Genomic DNA, 23,721 nt, shown 5'->3' on the forward strand with positions numbered 1-23,721 from the left:
TAAAATTCAAACTGTTAAAAAATTAGTCGAATGCTATCCCGCCATACTTGCGTTGCTTACATTGGAAAATTTTAATCATATTGTGGGTTGGAGGTACGATATAAAATGTCACCAAATTTCTGTAATTGCTTTGGGATACCTTGAATAATGCTCCCCGCATCCGACTTTAAAAAAAGGATACGTAAGTATTATGCTATCACTAATTTTCGTCAAAGAAAAATTGGAGTAGGACATTTAAAAATCAAGTATCTATGTTTTAGATCGTAATTTTCTTTTTTGTGCTTTGCTTAGTGCATAAAATAAGGGTAGTAAAATTATATCTCCTTTATAGATTAACTAGTGGCACCCGCACGGCTTTGCCCGTAATAGAAAATTAAAAGGTCTTTTGGTTCGCCTGTATATTTACAAATAATGTATGGTGAATTTTCTCGCCAATTGGCTTGTACCCATGTTACGGTTCCACGTTATGATATTTTCGTAATTTACTTGTCCATTTTATGATATTTTTGTTCTTAAAATTGGATTGAAAAAGAACCACATCGAATTTTCGAAAATTCTCTTCGAGGTGCACACCCCCATGGTACAAACTGACTTTGTGCGAAATTTCATGAAAATCGGCCGAACGGCCTAGGCGCTATGCGCGTCACAGAGATCCTGACAGAAAACATTCAGCTTTATTATTAGTAAAGATAAAGATAAAGATGAAAAAGTGTCAAGCGTAGAAAACAAAGTAGAATCTTTTTTTTTTTTTTTTTTTTTTTTTTTTTGTGCGTGTGTCAGAGAACATAGCAACAGCTAAACGTGCTATCGCAGATAATAAAAAGAATAAATCACTAAAACCACAAAGTATAAAAAGAATGTTTTGAGAAAATTGAATTATTTTTATAGAACTACTAGAAAATTCTTACATAACTTGTAAATAGCAAAACTATATTTTTTAAATGGATAGTGGATATTTTCTCAATGAAAATTTAGTTCGTCACACCGCCTTTGCTGCTATTGAATTGTTCCAAAAATATTTCTAAAAACTCCATCTCTCCACTGCTGTAGTTTGTTTGAAATGTTAATGATGCCAGACGTTGATACGGCTGTTGATCTCAACTATCTTCTGGAGTCCTTTTGCATGAAAAAGTGACGTATTTTTCTTAAATTATGAATGATCTCATAAAAATTTCAGTGCTGAAGTATACTAAAAATAAACTCTTAATTATTTTCCTTGAACAAAATTTTATTAATTAGAGCGTTATTTGCTTTTCAAAACAAATTAACTTATGAATTTTGTTTTAATAGAGGATATTGTAAGCTGAACGTAAAATGTTTATGCAATTTTTGGTTCTTCACACTTTTTTAATTATACTTGTTCTTTTGTAAATTTTCTTCAACTGCCAGCGCAGTTGATAAAAAAAATAAAAAACTTTTTAAAAAAATTGTGCATTGCGGGCAAAAAAACAAAAAAACACTGTATTTCTTCTTCTATAACTCTAAAACAATTTGCTGATTTTCTGAACCTATTCTCTTTCCTATTTTTTTTTTTTTTTCATTCTTCATTTTTTTACCTTCAAACTTTTAAAAATGGCTCTGACAAAGCGCAACGTCAACACTATGCTCTTAGGTTTTAACCACATCATTTTTTTACCCAAAACCTGTCAGTATTTGCTAGTTAAAAGTCAACATGCTTTCGTTTTGCTGACTCTTATGACAACTAAAAGTTCCGTTAATCATATTTGAAAGTCATTTCTTTTATTTGATGTCGTGAAATAGCGTCATATATCTTTTATCCAGCTTTAGCTTTTTAAATGTGTCCTGACTTTGAGCTTCAAGACATTTCAATTTTACTTTTTCATTAATTATGCAAGTTAACCATAGTTTATTCATATTGTAAGCAATTCAGACTGCAAAAAAAAAAAAGTTTCACACCTATTTTGTTATTTCAATGATATGCGAATCATTATTGCAAAATGTAATGGGCAAGATTTACAGTTTATGTCAAAAAAAGGGGTTTTACTATCGCACAGTGAGATTTTTGCTTGAAAATATAGACCAAAAGTCTAAAATTGAAATTTTACCCTCTTTTGTAAAAATCTATTCTATAATACTTGACTAACTGGTTCACCAATCTGTTTGGAAAACATTAGTAACGTACAACTGTTTAAAATATCGATGAAAGATAAGGTTTCTGTGATAATTTTTGCTTTTGTGTTAGGTTACAGTTAGTTATTACAATACCGGTATATCGAATACTAGTACTTCCAGCTATTTTGCTACTTTGTAAGAACGGTATTAGCTGGGGTGAATTACTGGAATTTTCGGTATTAGCAACCGGTTCAATTTAATTTATTAGATACTATTGGTACCCACATGGCGTTGCCTGTAGTAGAAAATTAAAAGGTCATTTGGTTCGCCAGTATATTTACAAATAATGGATGATGAATTTCTCTTTAATTCTCTATGTTCATTCGCTACCTCATTCCACGTCATGATAATTCCATAATTTACTCGTCCATCTTATGATAATTTTGCTCCGGAAAATGTTCTTAAAATTGAAATAGAAAAAGAACAAAATCGAATTTTCGAAAAATCGCTTCGAGGTGCACACTCCAATGCTACAAACTAACTTTGTGCCAAATTTCGTGTAAATCGGCCGAATGGTCTAGGCGCTATGTGCGTCACAGTCATCCTCACAGAGAGACTAAGAGCTTTATTATTAGTAAAGATATCTACCTTTATTTTCCATGAACACTTCTTTTTCTACGAGACGGTACTAAAATCAATCACTGATGTAAAAATTTAGCTTCAAATGTCCGAATAAATACAATATCAATGAATAAAAGGAGCGGAAAGATTATCAATTGTTATTTTCTTCGCAAGATGGTGTGATAAATCATTTTTTCGTGCGCTTATATGCATCATGTTTTTATGTTTTCCATTTCTTAGATCACTCTCTTGGTCTTCGGTAAAAGTTAATTGCACGTGTAATTGCGAATGTGTTGTGATATGAATAATTGCAACTCCACCATCAATTACAACAACACTTTGATAAATTTTTTTAAATATTTTCCTCAACTATACTGAATTTTTAGAAAAATCGTTTCTTGTTAGTAAAACATATATCAGTGTGTTGTCACCGGTATTGGTATGCTTTGTTGTTTCACTATTTAGCTCTATGCTTGGAAAAATGATATTTTGCAATAAAATTGTCAGGTTATTATATTTTCAGCAAGAAAACGAAAAAGAATAACTAAACTGGAAAGTAAATTATCAAATTTAAAAGAAGTTCCCTTAAATATCAAACCAAAAGCTTAATAAGAAGCATACGCAAACATATCCTCATCAAGAAGAAATGGTTGAAGTGGATATTAATATTGAAAAAAGATCGTTCATAGAAATTATAACTAGTTTGAATTTTTTTTAAAAAACTACACAAAATACAAAAAAAAAAAAGGATACACACACACACACACACACACACACACACACACACTCAAAACACAAATGATTTATGCAAAACCAGCTCTCTCGGGACCGAACTATTTTTACTGAAGGACTTCTAGGCAGTTAGAGTAGGTGTATCACGTATTATTAACTTACCTGCTTGAATTTAGAAAAAGTATTTTCAATTGCAGGAAGTTTGTACTAAAATAGTTTCATTTAGTTATTAAAAGATATATTATGCTTCTTAATATTGTCGCGGAGATGCAGTTAGCGAAGACAAAGTCAAATGAAGGGAATACTTGGTAATCTCAACTCGAGATCTTTATTCAGAACCATGAATGAACGCTACATCTGCTTATGTGCAACTTAAGTGCTGGAACTTTCCAGTCTCGGAAAGGTACAGAAATTAATAGAACATTCGAGAAAACACGGGAAACAGTAGAAAGGAAATTTTAATAAAACTCTCTTTACCCTAGTTTGGATTTGAACCCGGTTCGCTGGAGTGGCAGACGAGAATTCTACCATTAAGCCACCGTTATCCACGGATGGGAAGTATGAATTTCGTTACAATATTATCGATTTTTTTTTTTACGACATTTGTTCCTTCATTTTATATTTTTCACAATAAGCTTTCATGAATATTGCAATTTTTGAACAAAATAGTGAAATCGTCAGAGAAACAATGCGGTTTTTATCATCATTTCAGAATTTCTTAATACCGGTATCAATCCCGGCATTACGGTGTCACGTTTTAAAAATAACCCAAATTTCGGTATTGAATTTTAAATCCGGTATTTCTATCACTAAGTGCAGCTTAGTTATTGCTCTTTAATGTTGATTTTTTGTGTTTTTATGAATGAATGAAATTCTCAGGACTTTGTGTTAAAGTCCGAGTTAAAACAAATATTTTTTTTTTTCTAGTAGAAAAAAAAGCTTGGAACGGTCAATTTTTAAAGAATTTTAGTCCTAATTTAGAAATAGTGAAAGCTTTTTAAATGTTTGCTCCCCCCGTCCTCCTATTTTGAAAATTGTAACGGATCTGTTAAAGTTTCAACTAATCGAGTAACGCACGTGTTTCAACGATGAAGCCCGAGAAACGGCATGATAATTTGATAATAAGTTTTGGTAATGTTTAACATGCAGGGAAAGGCTTTATTCTGACAAGGTTGAACTCAATCCGGTAACTTACTGTTTTACTGGGGGGACTGTGTCATTTTAGGGAAATGAGAAATAAAAAATTGGTCAACAATGAACACTACCTACTAGAGTTTAGTGTTAATCCACTGAAGTTAAGGTTTAATTTCAACTATCAAAATATCACCAAACTGATAATTGCTTCATTCAAATGTAGAAGCAATTTTAAAACCGTCATACCTTGACGGGCGATTTTCTAGTGTTATCGTAATTAGTATAAATGAGAAAATTCACATAATTAAACACACGAGACCCTGGATTACAAGAAATCCCTTGGCTAATGTATAAATATGTAAACTTAGAGGTTTAAATAATCCGATTTTCAATTTTAAATTTTCTCATTTTTATGCATCGATAAAGTAGTTCAATTTTCTCTTGAAACATCTGTCTGCAGTTTTATTACTGTTCGTGTGCTTAATTATGCTCGCTTTCTCATGTTCGTTAATAAGGCAATAAATTTAACCAGTATGAGATATCGTTATGAAGATGTGTTTTTCAAAACTGATATAGATTTTAGCAAAAATTGAATGTTTTGTTTTTCAGTTCAGTGTAACAAATTATGTGTGTCGGGGGAAGGTTGCTCTTATGTGCAGTATAATTGTAATTTTAACTCCAAGCGCATTTCCTATAGTTAGCAAGACATCCATAAAAGAGGTGTTTCACCGAATCACTGCGAAATAGAAATCATATTAAGTTTTAGTCCCAAGTTTCCATGCATAGAATATTTATTGGCACATACCACGCTTTGTAAAACTGCTGTGCACATAAAATTCGACTTAAGCAAAGAGTAATTCGTTAACATCGGAGAGTATAAGCCTGCGCCTTACGGTGGTTCAAAAATACATGAAAAAAAAAATCTCCTAGATACCGGGTCACCCCTCAATATTTTTTAGACTTGTGTATAGCAATATACTGGAAGAATTTTAGCTTCCTATTTCAACTGAAAGAAGCTGCTCAACCCCCCTCACCGAACTTCTTTAGTTTGGGGACGGGGGTTAAAAATACTTCGAACTGAGAGAAAAATCAAGGCTACATACTATAATATAATATACACTAGAAATATGCATATACATTGCAATAAAAAAAATTATTTACAAAAACACAGCTGGGGAAATTAAATATTTCTCAATTTGTGGCATTTTCTATGATAAGGCTAATGTTAAATGAAGAGGTCATTGAGCACCTTCTTAAAATTTGAGTAAGACGCTAAAACTTTTACAGTATAATACTATTAGTAAGTGCAAAAAAATAGGGGTTATTCTGGACTCTAGCTGAAAAAAAAGTTTTTTTTTGAACCACCTTACTGCACTTATTTTGTAGGTGTCTAATAAAGTCACTGGCCCGCCTCACCTTCCTCACCCTGACCCTTCGAAATCGGATATCTACTCCAAGATAGGAGAGGAAAAGGGAAGATCTCTGAGAAACAGAGGACCGCAGCACAACAAACTGCTTTGTTATAGAAATACAAGCTTTAGTACATAAAACACACCGACAGCTCAGTCAATTCCAGACGAAGACTGCAGTTTTGTGCTTATTAGTACTCATTAGCCCGGCATAGGAAAGTGACTGAGCAGGAGATGGAAAACCTCTTAAGGAAGCCTAGAGTGCCAAACAAACTGGTTGCTAATTTAGAATTAGCACTAACCAGACGAGTGACCGAAACAATGGTTCGGTTCAACTCGAATATTGAAGGCAAGGAAGGTATATTCAGTAAGTTACCGCCCAATAGCCAGGGCTAAGGCAGAAGTACATGAAATACACCGCCAGCTCAATCAATTCCAGCGGAGGACTGCAGTTTCGTGCTTATTAGCACTCATCAACCCGGCATAGCAGTGACTGAGCTGGAGATGAAAAACCTCTTAAGAAAGTCTAGAGTGGAAGCTTTAGTCTTTAAGATCCTAAGCATGGAAGGATAATTTAGTAGGCTGCAATTAGATTATTTAATCTGAACTAGAAAAGGTGGTTTATGGCAAATAACAAAGAAAAGACGTTCATGCAGAAAAATTATTTTTCGTAAGCAACAATTAGTAAGGGGACTACATTTTATTTCCCCTTTCCAAATTACTCGCAAAAGAATTGCAAAAAATCAAGTTGTTGTTGTTGTCGTGTCAAATGAAGTGCAGAGTGCGAAAGTTAAAAAATTAGATGTGGTGTTGACATTTGCTGCATCTGTGACATATGTCAGCTACATACGAGTTGAGAAGGCTGATGTTGCTGATATAATTTTATTTAAAAAACACATAGATAATCACTCTGCTGCAAAATTGAAAATGCCTCGTTTAAGGAAAGTTTATCCCTGGGGTAGCACCAGCATATTCATTTTTCTCAGACAAAGGAATCTTACCAACATTCCTTTTTCAACAGTTTAAACGTCTTTAAGTATTTTATTTATTTATTTATTTATTTGAAATGAGAAAAGATTCTGGTAACACCAAAATACTTGTCTGCAATTCTCAAAACCTTTATGCAAGGTTAACTTAGTGTTTTACTAATTGTAACTTAAAGATTAAGTATTATGATTGACATTTATTCTCAGATTCAAATTTATTTTGCATTGAAAACTAAGATTTTTGAACCGATTTTTTTTTTTTTTTTTTTTTTGATCTGGAACAAAGTACTAATTGCATTCCTTCAATGGAAAAAATAACTAAAATTAAAAAATAAAAAAACGACTGGGTCGCAAGTGAAGGAAAATTAGAAAACCTTTTTGAAGCCTCATACTTCTAAAAATCAATTTCAAGTATTTTATTTGTTAATAAATAAAAACTGGCAAAAGATACAAGTTTTAAATAAATCACTGCGTTTTCTTTCCTCGTCGGGAACGATGAATTCGGTTTCCAATCGCGTGAGTAAATGCTTAACCGTATTTAAAATTTGCTTTAAAAAACGTTATAATTCGAATTCTACACAACATGGAAGTTCTAAACACATTCAGACGCAGAAAAAATTACTCTTTATTTTGGTACTACTTTTTTTTTTTAATTTTTTAAATATGTTTTCACTGCAAAAAATGCGAAAAACAATTTAGAGGTTTTTAATTAATATCTTTGTAAGTCAATGTCATCCAAAGAAGCAACCTAGCCAAAAACACTCTCGATCAAATCTCCTTTCAAACAAAAAAAAACGTTTTTCAAGACTAGAGTGCCACAGACAGATACACAGACACGTCAAATAAGAATGAAATTAGTAGGCATAAAATACCCTTACTTTTTTTAGTACACTTTCGTTCTTAGCCCACACAACACAATTCTAGCTCAAGGAACGAGCTTGTCATTTTAAAGACTTTTGGGCGAAAACGCATATGAAAATGAAAGAAATATTTGAGTTGCCAGATTAGTAACCAGATAGAAAATACAAAAACTTTTTATCAAAAAATATTAAATCGCAGATATTATTTATTTGACATTACTTTTTTCATAAGATTTACATCCTTTGATAAAAATTTTCAAAACATGAGTTGAATTTGATCCCTTTTATTTTTTGTTCTTTAAAAGAAAAATAAGTTGTGTATAAGTATTTCAAGAAACAGCTGCGTTCTTTAACGGATCAAAAATAAAACTCAAGATGAGTAAATTGGATGATACCGAGAGCAGCTTGTATAATAAGATAGCTGTTTCACTTCTCTTTTTCTTGACAGACCCCGAGGACTAAATATTTTCATTGTAACTATGTTTTCTTCGGTGCATTTTTTATGCTTAAAGGTATAGTTTTGCTCATTGTATATATAGTTAAGTCTCGCGCTGTTTATCATGTGATTTAACAAATGTACTTTTATTCTTTTGAGCGCTTTTTTGTGCAATTAGTAATTTTGATAGTATGCTTTGTCGGAATACGAGTTGGAGGGAGGGGGAACTAGGTAAAGGCTTCTTCTCTTGAAATACGTGTGATTGTTTTCATCGTATAATCATCAGCGTTTTTACACTTACTTTGTACTTAGCTCTACACTGTACTGTAATTAGCTGCAACGATACTCGTGCTACTGTTACATAAATGAAAAATACAGCGCTCATGCTTTATATGTGGTGAAATTATTTTATTATTAACTCGCAATAGGAGAGGTGAAAAAGTAATACGTAACAGGGGATGTGAGGTCTAATAGACTGTTCTATTTACAATATAAAAAGCTTTTTTTACATTTTAAAAATCGTGTACATTCCTATAATTTCCCTCAGATGTTCTTTGAACTTTTTTTAGCAAGGGGAAAAATATTTTTTTAAATTTTAAATCGAAATATTCCTTTTTCCGAGGAAACTTCGCTAGAGTCTTAAGATTTTCCGAGAAAATCATATGCTGGAGTAAATAACTAACTACTCGTAAAAATAATAAATCTATTATTTATTAATGAATTCATTTTAGTTGTTTAATATATACAGAAAATTTTGGTACCTGAAAATTTATTATATCACGTTACGAGAAAATGTTGACATTCCTTTAACTATTAGTATTTCACGTCATATTTCAAGGAATAATTCAGCCTTCATTGTCCCCTGAACATCATTGCGTAACGTTTGTGAACATTGCAAACAACTCTCAATCTCATCTATCTTCTATACATATAATAAAACAAGATGTGTGTGTGTGTGTGTGTGTGTGTGTGTGTTTGTGGCGCGCATCCTGGGAAAACGGTAAGGCCTAGAAAGATGAAATTTGGTACACAGGTGCAGTTTTTGCTGAAAATGTGCACCTCGGGCTTCGATTTTTGATATTTTAATTCGAAAAAAAGTTATTTAATGTTTTATGTTATTTTTAGCACTTTTTAGTACTTTTGACCTCACAGATCCCGAACCAATCGCGCCAGACGGATACTTTTTGTACTATTGTGTAGGAAATTTAGTTTTAAATATGATGAATGAAAAAGTTTTGAAGATAGAGCAATTTTTGTATTTTTTATAGATTTTTGAAAAAACTTTTGTTTTACATTTTTTTCTGGGTTTAGTTTTTTTCGAAACCCATCCTGCGAAAAGTATTGAACCCTCAATTCTAAAATTTTAGTTGGTAATAGTAAAAACATTCCGCACCCTTCAGAAGAAAAAAGTTTTGAAAAATACGCAATAATTTTTTTTTTTACAATTTTTTTAATGGCAGAACGCGACGCGAGCTGTTCGCTTGCCGGCTGAGTTCCGAGGCTTACCTCATCACGTGATCCAACTGAAATCGTTTGCCTTCTCTTCACCTTTTTTTTTTTTTTTTTTTTTTGCAAGCGCTACTTTTTGAACACTACGGGCAACATAGAGCCTTTATTTTTGAGGGCTATTTTGATTAAATAAATAAAGCCCGCGATTTTTTGCATGATCTTCGTTTCTGTTACGAATTGGCGGTTAGGTTAGGTAGATACAGAGATAGATAGAGGTTGAGTGGACAAAAAATGCTTTTGTTTTCGAATTAATACTTATATAAATAAAAAAAGGTTGTACTGTCAGGAGGTATATATGCGCAGATCGTATAGATTGATAGATAGACAAATATAGAGTTCGATATAGCAGATTTACAGCCAGAAAGAGGCATGCCCGTCATTTAAGGAATTTCAACGGGGTGTCAGTGCCCCTCCCCCACACACACCATGACTTTGAAAAAACAATGCTTTCACATAAAAGTGGAAGTGCTTTTTGTTATTTTTCGACAAAATTTGCATGAAGAGTACGTCGTTTGTGTCTCCCCCTCCTTTAAAAATATTCTAAACGACGGAACTGGAGATAGATCTAGAAAATATTTTATTCAAACTACTAATGATGTACATAGATATACGAGTAGATTGATTCCGCCACGAAATTTGTTTAAGCAGCCGCCGAAGGCGGCAACATCGGTGTAAAAAGGCGAATGATAATATTGAGAAAAAAGAGAAAAACATTGATTAATACCGTCGCTAAATTGTCTAAGCAGCCGCCGAAGGCGGCAACTCTGGCGCAAAAAGGCGAATGGTGTAAAAAGGCGGACCAGCTGGTCGCCGCAGGCGGCTAGTCTAGAATATTTTGCATGTCTTCTGCATAACGCGGATAAGATAAATGAACCTATATCCACGGTTTTAACGTTAAGAGCCTTATGTCTACTACTGCCGCAAATGGTAATAATGAAGGGAAGATGCGGTCTCACAGACCGTTTCTAAAGAATGCAATGAAATTTAAACCAGATGCACTTGCCTAAAGATACTGATAAGCAAGGGTGGTGTTCAAGGTCACAAAACAAAAAGCTATTGGGAAAAACCATTCAATCGGACTGAAAATGAAATAGGGGTGATCCGATGAACTTTTGAGTGGTCTGTGGGACCGCACCTCTCTTGTTAACGGTTTTAACTTAAAGCAAAGACTTTTAAATCATTATTGAGCTAATAGCAAGAGTTTAAAACCACTCGTTAAAGCCTAACTTTTCGGAATCCAAACAGCTCTGGAAACTGGGTTACACACAGTTTGGCCAACATTTAACATTTCCTTCCCCCTTTATATATAATTAAAGGAGTGACTGAAACCTAAAAACATGGAGGAAGGAAATTTCGTGTCAACAAAATTTAGGGGTGGGGGGCATCGAAAAGGGCTCTTATCCTCTGTTCGGACTGTGGACAGAAATTAGTTACCATAAAGCATATATACTTTTCCTACTACAAAAAGAATTCAGTAATGATAATAATAATTCTTACTTTGTCATGCTTTCTTTCCTTTTTCGAGTTCTCCGTTGCCCACGAAAAAGATTGAAACACATTTTAATTTTGTGTTTTCTCGCTTGCAATATTCATCTCAGTATAAGGTGTAGCACTCAGTAAAAAGATTTTAGATATCGACAATATAATTTATTCATATTTTACTGTAACATTAACGAACAATAAAGCACCCAAGCTTTATCAGGGGCAAAACTGTTTTATTATTAACTAAAAACAAAGACTTTCAGATCGCTATTGCTCTAACAACAATAATTGTAACTGACCACCCTATCTGAAATTCTGAAACCCGAACAGGGCTCTTTCCTTTTGCTCGGATTTCAAAGGTTCTACTCCAGTCACGAAGTAGTATTTACGAGTAGTAATGATAATACAAATTCTTTATTTGTATTTTTTTCCGTTTCCGAGTTTTCCTTTAGTATTGAAAAATGTTCAAATATATTTTAATTTTATGTGTTCAGGCTCAAAGATTCATCTCAGAATGAAAAGCAGCACTCAGGTAAAAAATAATTGATATCGCTGATATAAATCGTTTATATTTTAAACTACTAAATGTAATGAAAGTCATAATTATGTTCCTATTCTAGATTAAACGTTAATGTCATGCAAACAAAAATATTGTACAAGTTTGAGACAATTAGTTATTTCTGAAAACTATGCCGAAAATGCAGTGAACTTTGTAAAATCTTGTCATTTTACACGTACCACCGTGTATTCGATTTATTCAAACATCTACGTTATCAAACTCCCTTTGCACTTCTTTGCACATACTTGCAACAGTGCTACTGCTAATTTTAACTTAAAAGAAAGACTTTCAGGTTATTATTGATCAAATAACAAGTGTTTAAATAAGCTACCTGGTAAATCCAAACGCTCTGTAGTGCGAAGATGAATCTTCCTCTAAGTTTGGATTTCTGTGATTCTACTTCAATCACAAAATTTCTTTCTATAAGGAAGATAAACTCTTTCCAATAAAAAAGAAAGCATTTCGAAATAACAAAACTTTTTTTTTTAATTTGTATTTTGTTTTCCTATTCCGAGTTCTCAATTAGTATCGAAAAAAATTGAAATACATTTTAATTAAAGGTAGAAAAACAACGTCAAAAAAAGCACAAATTTGCCAATAACAGCAGACACGTGTTTCTGCGTTACAGGGAACGCCTTTTTCAATGCAAAAAGTAATGAGCTTATGGATGAAAAGACATCCGACAAAAACCAAGAGCAGATAAGCATGCAGCTTAAAAGATAAAAATAGCGGATTAGCCGAACACCCAATGAGAAAATTATAAACCGATCAGGAACCAATAGGAGTGCAAGCAAAGGCCAAGAGCTTTCTCTTAGGTACGAAACCCAGAAAGAAAGAATTCAATTGGACAAAGATTAAGCCGAAGCTTTTTTAAAAAGAAAAGAAAATGTCGGTAACAAATTTCGGTTTATAATTTTCTCATTGGTGTTTGGCTCGGTTTATAATTTTCTCATTGGTGTTTAGCTAATCCGAAATTTTTTACCGACATTTTCTTTTCTTTTTAATAAAGCTTCGGCTTAATCTTTGTCCAATTGAATTCTTTCTTTCTGGGTTTCGTACCTAAGAGAAAGCTCTTGGCCTTTGCTTGCATTCCTATTGGTTCCTGATCGGTTTATAATTTTCTCATTGGTGTTCGGCTAATCCGCTATTTTTATCTTTTAAGATGCATGCCTATCTGCTCTTGGCTTTTGTCGGATGTCTTTTCATCCATAAGCTCATTACTTTTTGCGTTGAAAAAGGCGTTCCCTGTAACGCGGAAACACGTGTCTGCTGTTATTGGCAAATTTGTGCTTTTTTTAACGTTGTTTTTCTTACTTTACTGTTCAGCACAAAGGTATTTATTTATTACATTTTAATTGTATGTGTTATGGCTCCCAAGATTCATTTCAGTATGAGGTGCGGCACTCAGGTAAAAAGAGGTTGGGTGTCGCCGATATAAATCGTTCTCATTATAAACTATCAAGTGTAACGAAACTAATTGTTATGTTCCTAAATGAATAAAATAGCAACTGTTTGATGCGTAATGATTGCAAATTACTGCAGACACGTGTTTCGGTGTTACAAGGAACGCCTTTTTCAATGCATAGAAATGTGAGCTTTTGGATGAAAAGTCATCTGAGGAAACTTTCATCGCTTGACTTTAATCGGAGAACTTTTCATTAAAAAACTCGCACTTCTTTGCATTGAAAAAGGTGTTCCTTTTAGTATTGAAGCACGTGTTGGCAGTAACTTGCATTTTTTCTGTATCAGAACGTTGGTAATTTATTCATTTAATTTGCAAGCAAAAGGTATTTAATCGTTTATTATGTTCTTATTCCAAATTTCATGATAATTTCATGCAAACGAAAATGTCGTGAAAGTTCGAGACAATAAATAATTTTAGAAAATTATGCTTAAAATGCATTCAACCACAAAGAGTCAACATTGCTTATACATAGTGTTCATTATGTTATTATTTAATCCTTCTGAAACGAAATATCTTTATCTTATGAATATTCAAAATATTTGCTTTCGAGTTACTTCTGCGTTCAATGAATAATTACTCTATAATCCTATTCAAGTAGTGTTTTATATGCAACTAAGAAGGAACATTTTGACATCGTTCTTTCTTGGTTGAAACTATGAAGATGTTTTTATTCATCAATCCTAAAACCAAATCCCATTACAAAAGCTCGTTACCCATAAATTTTAACTTTTTCTTCTTTTTTTTTCGAAAGATATGCAAAAGTACTTGTAATCAAAAAACCAAAACATGAATTATGTTCAATGCAATCATTGCTTTTTCTGATAATTTTAATTAAATCATAAGTTACTAGCACTTGCACCTATGTTTTACTAGTTATGTGTACTAGGCTGAATTTAAAAAAAAAATGCCAGTTCGAAATTTCATGTTGATAAAACGTTGCCGTTACAGCCCCACATGTACCACAAAAATGTTTATCCATATTAAAAAGAATATTCATGTGTCCAATTTTTTCAAAAAAAAATGATTTTTTTTTATTTATCTCTCAAAAAATTGCATGTACATTTAAGTAAGATATAGTTTTCAAAAATTATTAGGGGACGCATTTTTAAATCAATATTTGATAATGCACATTCAAAAAAATAATGTATTTGAAATGAAAAATTTAACTTAAAATAGAAAAAATCCAAGTTTTGAGTACTATGTGGGAGATTTAAATATTGCAAGAGAGCAAAACTGCTATTTAAAGCTAATTATCGTCTCTACTGTTTATATTTTGGGTATATTACCACCCCCCCCCCCTCCCATATATGTTTTTCCTTAAAACATTAATTTCTACATTATCTAGTGAAATTTCTCATTAAAGTGTATACTTTTTGGGGAAGGAAAAAAATCTTTTTGAAATCGTGGTATATAAAGAGGGGTCTGTTAAATACTCAACGCAATTTTGAAGTAAATGGAATATTCGTAGAAGCAGAATCATAAATACATTTTTACTACTGTGTATGTTTTTGGAAAAGAAAACAGTGACACAGTGGTTCTCAATACTTGCGACAGAGTTTTCAATCAGAATTTTCTTCGCACAGTGGGTTCTTGCCCTCCTTGTAAAATAACATCATAAATATTTTAATATTTCGAGAAATTTGATGTTTAACTTAGCCAAAGTCTTAAGTAAAAATTTGCAGGTAAATTGAATAGAACTTACTTAAATAATATATAGTTCTACTGCATCCATTAACTGATATTTCAGGTCAATATTTTTTATTCAATGCATAAGAAAATAATTAAACATACAAACATCCATAACACTTTTTTAGTTCATAAAACAGTTGTAATATTCAATTTTACAAATGGAATTTTGCACTGCCCAAAATTGGGTATTCAAGCTCAACTGCACTGCTTTCATATGCTAAATAAACTCAATTAATGAAGCATCGAAATTTTATTCGTGACACTAACGTCGTAAATTACTAACTTTAAGACACAACATTGATGGGCTTTATTAAGATAATTAGGGAACTAAAAAAATCATGTTTCTTTTTTTATTATTATTAGGCATATCATAACGGTGTTAATATGTACTTTTGTTTTTAATTTTGTCTATTTATTGATTGTTAATTTATTTTGTTTTTGATTTTCCTTCCGGTAAATTATGACATTTTTAGCTGAATATTAGTTCGTTATGCTCGCACCACAATTTATTGTATATATTTTCTTAAAATAAGATAAAGTGAGTTTCTATAGCTTTTTTATAGTTAATTTTTACATAGTTGTTTATTTAGTCTTTAATATTTTTTTTATTAATTTCAAATATTATGATTATTTTTACATAGAATAATAATCTTTCAATTGTTTCAATACATATTTATTCATAAAGCAAACTCTACACAAAGATCACCTTTGGATTTCTCAGCAACAAAATGCAATTTAGAAAACGTTAGTCTCTATATATCTATAAGATTAGCATGGAGCTGTAAAAGAAAGTAATTGATGCCAAACAAGACATACATCACACAATGATAGTTGACTAAAAGTTATTAAAACCCGTAATTCATTGTTCCCTTTCTGCTAAAAGTTGTAAATTAATGATTACCTTCCCAATAACGAACTTCCCCGGCTTCGTTTCAACGATTACATTTGACTAATGACTTCGTCCGCTGCTTGTATTGACCTGGGATAGCCTGTGGCCAAACACGGAATACGAACAGGTAAATATATGAGGAGTAATTAATGTATTGGTATCTATTCCGAACACAAGCCTTCCAGTTTTGTAAGTCTCTGAGTTGTCTCAAGAGATTGGTACGCGTCAAATACATGTACTGTTTATCGGCTATGCCTTCGCACTATGTTTAATCGAATTAGCGTCAACGGTTTTAATAGATATTGTAGATTTGAGCATTGTTCTATTAAAGACGTAAAATGACGTTAATTTGTTTACTTATTTGCTGATTTTGCTTTTACCGTTAAAATAATTTTTACGTGTTGATACGTTGTTAATTTATTTTAGCTTGTAGATTTTGAAATTGCTTCCTTGTGCAATAAGTACCATATGAATTATATTTTGAAATATTTTTAAGCAATATAGTTTCTACTATATCGTGGGATTACAAGTTAAACCCACTAGGTTAAATATAATTGATTTTTGGATTTTTAGCTTTTCTTGATCACAGAAATCAGTTCATTTGACTGGGGAAATGTATTAAGTCATAGCTTATTTCTTTTCTTTTATATTTCAAAGTTTTGTAATCACATTAATTATAGGCTATTGGTTTGTATATATGTAAAATAATTAGGCCTAAAAGTATATATCATTAGTATAATATAAAAAATTAACTTATAGAACCAAGAATGTTCTATGATTTGGAAGAAAATGCCAGTGCTTTAACTTTTTTGATAAAATAATAGCAGTGCCAAAGTAGACAAAGCCAAAAAATCTTTAATCAGCGTTTACTCAAAACCATGTTTTTTGACTTAGTGTGTTTCACTTGTAACATCACGATATTATTAGTAACAAATTAAAGCTTTTTTCATGTGTTTCGTTTTATATGTGAGAAAATTAGAAACATATAAATTTTGACAACTAATTTGTGTTATCAAAATTGAAAAATCACTTCTTTTAATCCAAAGCACCTCACTTGTAATTTTAACCATAAACGTTTCCCATCAATATAATCATGAATAACTTGTTTCAAAACTTGGGTTGGAATTATTATCTATGTTTATGGGAATTACACCGGAAATATGCTTGTAAATGGAAAAATTGTCAAAACATGGAAGCTTGTAATCACAAGTAATATGAATTTAATTTTCGATTGCAGTTGGTGAGAGCAACATCCAGTTACTTCATCTAACGATTTTCGCTCTTCAGTATGTGGATATTGTTTCTGATCGATTCGGTATTTGCTTGTAATTCTGCTTCTGCTCCGGCTACGAAGTGGTTATTTTTCGATTTTATGTCCCAATTTTTTTCTTTTCGTTTTCCATGTAAAACCGTATCATGTTTGCAGACCGTTGCTGGTATGGAAAAATATTTTCAACTACTAGTGTGAAGATATACTCGCTTTCTATATGATGTTAACTGAGTGCAGTCTTGGTATGGCTATGCCGAATGATGAACTGAAAACAAGGGTGAAACTGCAGTCTCGTTGGCTATTTTCTGTTGTACTTTGATGCCACTCTGCCTCTGTTCCGGAAATAGGGCGGTTATTTGTACCTTTATTGTCTTTACACTTTTAATGTATTTTTCATTTAACTGAAATAGACAACTACAGTAAACTCTCGATTATCCACGGAATAGATCGGCAACGTAACCGCAAATAAGCGGACACTGCGGATAATCCGAATAATAGGTAAAACACGATACTAGTGATTACAATTGCTAGACAATATGAAAAACACTCACAAATACATTTAAATTATAGCTAAAAATAATAACATTGAATGTAAAAAATATACGTAAAAGCTAAAAACGAAAAAAAATAGCACAATCATTAGATTAAAAACATTTAATGACAATAATATTAGTACATACCGTAAAAAAAACCTATCCACGGAAAATCCGACCACCAATAATCGGGAATTTTCTGTATTTCGTAAATTAATCATTTCATTTATAGTAAAAAAGCTGGTTCGTTGCCTCACACTTAAATGTTCAAATTATAATTTAAAAAATCAACTAAATACGGCAGAGAAACTGACGTACTTACAAATCCTAATGCTAAGGACAAAAGACACACAAAAAAAAAATGCACCCAGATAAGAGCAAAAAGCATAAAAAATCTATAATAAACGCTTTTTATAGGATTACAAGAGGCTTCGAAACTAATAAAATTTGGTCGAGTAGCCATATAGCAGCGATTTACGAGGCACGTAAAGTAGCGCAGTTGATTATTTACTTGGTCATCTTATTTAGTAAGAACTTGTATATAACCTTGTTTACAAAGGCAATTTCAATTCATCGACGTATATTCTGGGTAACTGAAATAATGTATTGTTTACCGCAGAAAAATGTTAATGTTATGGTCTTTTTAAAGTGTTTTCAGTAGCTAGTAGTGTTTAATGATTTTAGCTCATAACAAAAAGTTCACAGTGCTTTACAATTATTATTTTACTATTAAGATTTCAGGCATTAGAAAAACCAATGATGTATTTGGTACTTTATTGGACATTTAAGGTATTGGTAGATGAAGATGGTGCGTCACAAATTAGTAAATTTGAGAAAACTAAAAATCAAGTGTTCGACGGTTTTTATTTTTATTTAAATTTATTTATTTATTTATTTATTTTTTACGGTTTAATTTACGAATTTAATTAAAAGTAAAAACCAAGATGTATTTCATCCATAACGTTAAGGAATTTACTACAAACTGTCCCCCCCACCCTCTGCTCTGATTTTTTTTTTTTTTTTTTTTTGTATATATTTTTTAATCACTTCTTCTTCAGCGAAGAAAGAATGTTTTATACTGTCAAAAAATGTCCGTTGAAAATACTTATACATAGTAAAATTATATTATCAGTAGAAGACCTGATTTTTCTAAATGAAATGAGATTTATTCAAATTTTTCACGGTAATTAGAAAGTAAGTTTAAAATGTTTTAAACGAATTTAAAAGCAAAAGGGAGGTGATTTCCTCAAAAAAGTATTATTATAAGATATAAAAATTCGGACGTACAAATTAATATCTGTTGCCAAAAATATTTAATATAATTGCGAAGTATTTCTTTTTACAAAAATGTTGCTCCAATTCTAAGTTATATAATGAAAATGAGTTGTGTTTAAACAGCTGCTGGCAGCAATTTTATCGAATAAATAGTTCTTCGTGAAACAGAAACGGAAAAAGCATGGAAACATTCGTACCTATAAAATTTAAACAAATTTAAAATGTCGTGACTTATTTATTTTTAAGAGCTTATTAAGACAACATAAATACAGGGAAATATCAGAAAAAGAAAATATCACCCTGATAAACATAATAATAAAGCAGTTCCGTTCTGAAAAGAAATGCATAAAAATGCAAATTATTTCTGTTTTTCTATGATCGAAATAGATTTTTTTGTTGATAAAAATTCCTTTAAAATAAGGTATTATCTTTATCCTATTTAAAAAGAAATTTTTTTACCGAAAAAGTAACTGCTTATAAATGAGTCTTTCAAGAAACAGCTGCGTTCTTATTAGAAAAAAAATGAAATGTATGATTAGTAAACTGGATATTCTCGAGAGCAGCTTGCCATAAATAAGATTGTTGTTATTTTTTTCTGTTCTTTCAAACTAGTTCAAAGTGATGAAAAATCTTCTTAAAAGCCTTTGTTGATTTTCGTCTTTATAGTGAAAAAAAAATCTTTCTTTTATTGCGTACTTTTGTAAATGCCATGAAATCGTATTTTATTTTGTGGACTTTCATTGATTTATAGTGTTTTGTCAGAGTACTTGTTAAACAAATGGACTTGAAGAAAAAATCAACGAAGTATATTTAAAAAAAGATGTTAAGTGAAAATATAGTTAAAACGTGACTTAAAAAAAGTGAATTGAACAGTAAAAACTCTTACTGATAGTATACACTCGTGAACTTACTTCTGAACACTTTTCAATTTTTTGAAGACTTCATCATTTAACCTTGCATTATGAATTATTAGATTTATTTATTTCCCTTAAATCATCTTTGTATATGTATTTCTTCTGTGCCGTGTGTTTCTCACCGTATTCCTCCTTAACGGCTGATCAAGTTTTTGATCAAATTTTTCGTGTGTGATTTAGTTGACTCGAGAATGGTTTTGTGTCGCAATTTGATAGAGTAAGACACGTTTTTGTAAAGAAATTTGCTTATTTAAACATTGGATAGTTATAGCTACCAAATGATTAATATGTATTTTAACCTATGGCCCCTACGAGCCGACGCATCAGCTTAGGATCAGCCATTTAGGATCGGAGCACGTGTTTGAGTGGTTGTCTTTTTCGGAAAGTTAATGCGTTGGGTGATTTCTCACTACGAGCAATTATTAGCGCAACGTGAATTGTTTATTAAATAAAGTATTAATTTTGGTTAATTTGGTAAAACCTGAAACTTTGCTCTGGTAACCCTAGCTCCGCAACCATGAAAAATCCGATCCAAAATGGCTAAACTTAAGTTGACGCGTCGGCTTGTGTCTATAGTGGCTCTATTTTAACCTACTGTTGTACGCGAACTGAAATAAATATTTAAGCCGTTGCCAAAGAGCAGTAAGAAATCCAGCTCTGCCTTTTGTAATGAAAATTTCCTGCTGCCATATGTCAATTGAGAATAGATAAAACGTAAAGGGAGAGAGAGTGAATCCTTCATTTCTTGAAGGCATCATGATCTTAAATCCCGAGTTGCATCTTAAAGTAAAATACTGGAAGAAATTGGGCTTCTTTCACTAGGTTCACGTAAAACGTTTATTTCTGGTATCGTAGTTGAGCCATGTGGCTGGGTTTTCCTTACCAAATGATCAGAAAGCATTGTACATAGCAACATTTGTTTCTCGGCTCAAATCCATCTGAGATTTGGCGCCACTGGCAAAAACACTTTAATGATTATCAATTTATACATATCATTATTAAATGAAAAGATGGTGGAATTTCAAGAAGAAACAAGAGAGGTGAAGTTTTATTCTTAATTGTTATTCTTTACTGTATATTATAGTTAGCTATCCATTAGATTGAAATTTCAAGGTAACATTGAGTGTTTATTTTTTCAAGTCTGCGGTTTTTCACCACTGCAGAAAAATAAAAGAAACATTTTCATTTACATCTGAAACCCATAATCTTGTTTCTTGTTTCGCTTTTTTTTTTAATAATGTATCAGCATCAGTTTTGATGTGCATTTTATCTTAAAACTTCAATTTAAAATTGCAAAGTTAATTACGTTGCCTATTTCTTCAGCTTTTATCAGTGATTTTTTTTTTCTTCAATCAAGCACTAAGATTTTCGGAACTATTTTTCATCCTTGTAATGAGGACATAAAAAAAAGGACGTGATGGCATTTTATTCATGAAGTTGAAAATATCAAACTTTTTCACGAAAGTTGTTTTAAAAAGTATGAATATGTGCAAAATAAGTCATGAGGAAATTTATTTATCCTGTAACGTGTGGTAAAGCAGTAGAAAATATTTTCCTGTGAAATGGATCAAATTGGCAGGATCATCGGGAATTAATTTATCAACTCGAATAATATCATGTCGTTAATTACTTCTATCGTATACTTATGTAGGAATATATAAGTATATTCGCCACCTTGTTTATTTAAATTTAAGCGGTGGAGTATACCTATCTCTAAAAAGGGACGGATTAAACTTAAGTTAATTCTACTAGCTTTTTTTTCCTCAACCATCGATAACGCAACTTTCATAATCAAAATTGTTGCAGTAAAGAATTAAAAGTTTTCGCAGAGACTTGTAATTGAAAAAAACATTAGTATTAGGCTTTTTTTTTTTTGTGTGAAGCGTTTAAAGCAGTTTTTTTGTGAAGCGTTTAAAGCAGTCAATGCTCAAATTAATCTCGTTTTAAATACTTTTTTCGTCCAGTATTCAAGTTCTCAAACCAGGATTGGAAAAACCTATTGAACTTGCTGAAGCATACCAGGTGATGGTAGATGGACATTATGGGTAATGAACAAGCAGATATGTTGGCCGAAGAGGGTTGTAGCACTACCTCACTTATTTCCACAGCTCTCACTTACTGAACATCAGGCGAGGGTAAATTCTGAAATTTCTAGGGAATGGAAGACACCGCCCCACCATCACTGGTACAGAAGTAAACAACCCGGATCTTCCTTCTCTCCAGAGTACGACAGAGCCTCCCAAACTGCCATCTCTGAAAAGCGATCACATTAAAAGTCTCCCCTTTCGTGAAGGTGAGAAGGTTTTTACTCTTTGTACAAAATGCCAAACTCAGCGGGCTCTCCTGAAGATATCATGAGCTGCTTGGGACTTGTAGGGGGACATCTTTACTCCTCTCCCCTCCTGGTATTGGATTTCTTAGGGGTCAATGGTCTTATGGACCTTGTCTGACTCCGTCAGACGACCTTAGGATAAGCCACAACAACAACACAGGAGATGGCAGTTTAGAGTTCAGCTTAATTTTTTTTTACATAGATTGGAACATAATTTTTTTACAACGATTGGAATAAATCGTGTGATTCTGGTAAGTATGATGGGTGGGGGAACTCAGTTATTTCTTACTAAATTTTTAAGGTTCATTTTGCGCAGTGCGGTCGTATGAAATCGTGCTTCAAAGTCACGCCCCCCCTTTTTTTTTTTTGACAATCGATGGAACATACTCACCCGACATTGTGCCCAACTGATCCTACAGCACTTTTCACATGAGAATACCTAGAAAATTAGATCACTTGAATTTTTTTTTCAATTCTCCAGTCCTTCTCTGTGTTTAATCGGACATTCATAGGCGGGTTGTGAGAGAGAAAAAATAGGAGATATATTTTTTTAGATTTTATTACACGTATCAACTTGACCTAAGCGCGATTTATCAACTTGAACCAAACAAATCTATACGTTAACTGAACAACAGTTCGAAAACATATATTCGCAACTTCTTTCAAGGAAATTATGCCTCCAAATCACGAAACAAAGTAATAACAATCTTAATATTATATAACTACTTAAACATTCTATGCAACGATTGAAAGCTAATCATAAAACTTTACTTTGGTGTTAAAAAAAAGAAAAAGATAACTCTCAAACAAAAAAAGAGAAGTTTTCTCGCACAATGGTACGATCAGTCTACCACTTCTTCATAAAACTTCCAGTTCTGGCCACATACACACTCAAAAATTAAAAAAATACTTTGGATATCAACTTAAACCTGTATAAACAGGACCCGGTGTATCCTAAATGTTAGTTACATACAACATGTTAAATACCTGTATGGAAAAATTTAAAAATGTGTATTTCTCTGTTTATTACACGTTTTTCCGTTTGTTTCATTAAAAGAGAACATTTTTACTCTCAATTTTTCAATGCTCTTTTTACTGTCTACATTTTAATTTAGATTTTTTCTTTTCTTTTCATTTTATGGATTTCCAGATCATTTAATCTTTATTATAACCTTATCGAAAGTCGACACATAAAACAAACGTTTCATTCTATCTTATCTTGAAACCGTTTTGTTATTGATTCTTTAAATCAAGACGTTTTGCTTTATTTATTTTCGGAGAGGAACTTTAAATCAGGTCTTAATAAAGATATATTGTCTTTATTTTTTATCATATCAAAGGCTGTAGTAAAATTGGGTTTTTTATGTCTCCTAAGTTTCTACAATGCGAAAGAATTGTTTCCGCGACCCGTTATTCTAATAAGAAAGGTTAATAAAAGACTTTACCACTAATTTTTTAAATACTTTGTTCGGTACATTAAGCGGTTTACGTTATGACTATGAGAATAACTTTGATGCGACTAAAAAAAATTAGTTTATAGATATTTAATAATA

Source organism: Uloborus diversus, chromosome 5, assembly GCF_026930045.1.
Source record: "Uloborus diversus isolate 005 chromosome 5, Udiv.v.3.1, whole genome shotgun sequence".
Taxonomy (NCBI): Eukaryota; Metazoa; Arthropoda; class Arachnida; order Araneae; family Uloboridae; genus Uloborus; species Uloborus diversus.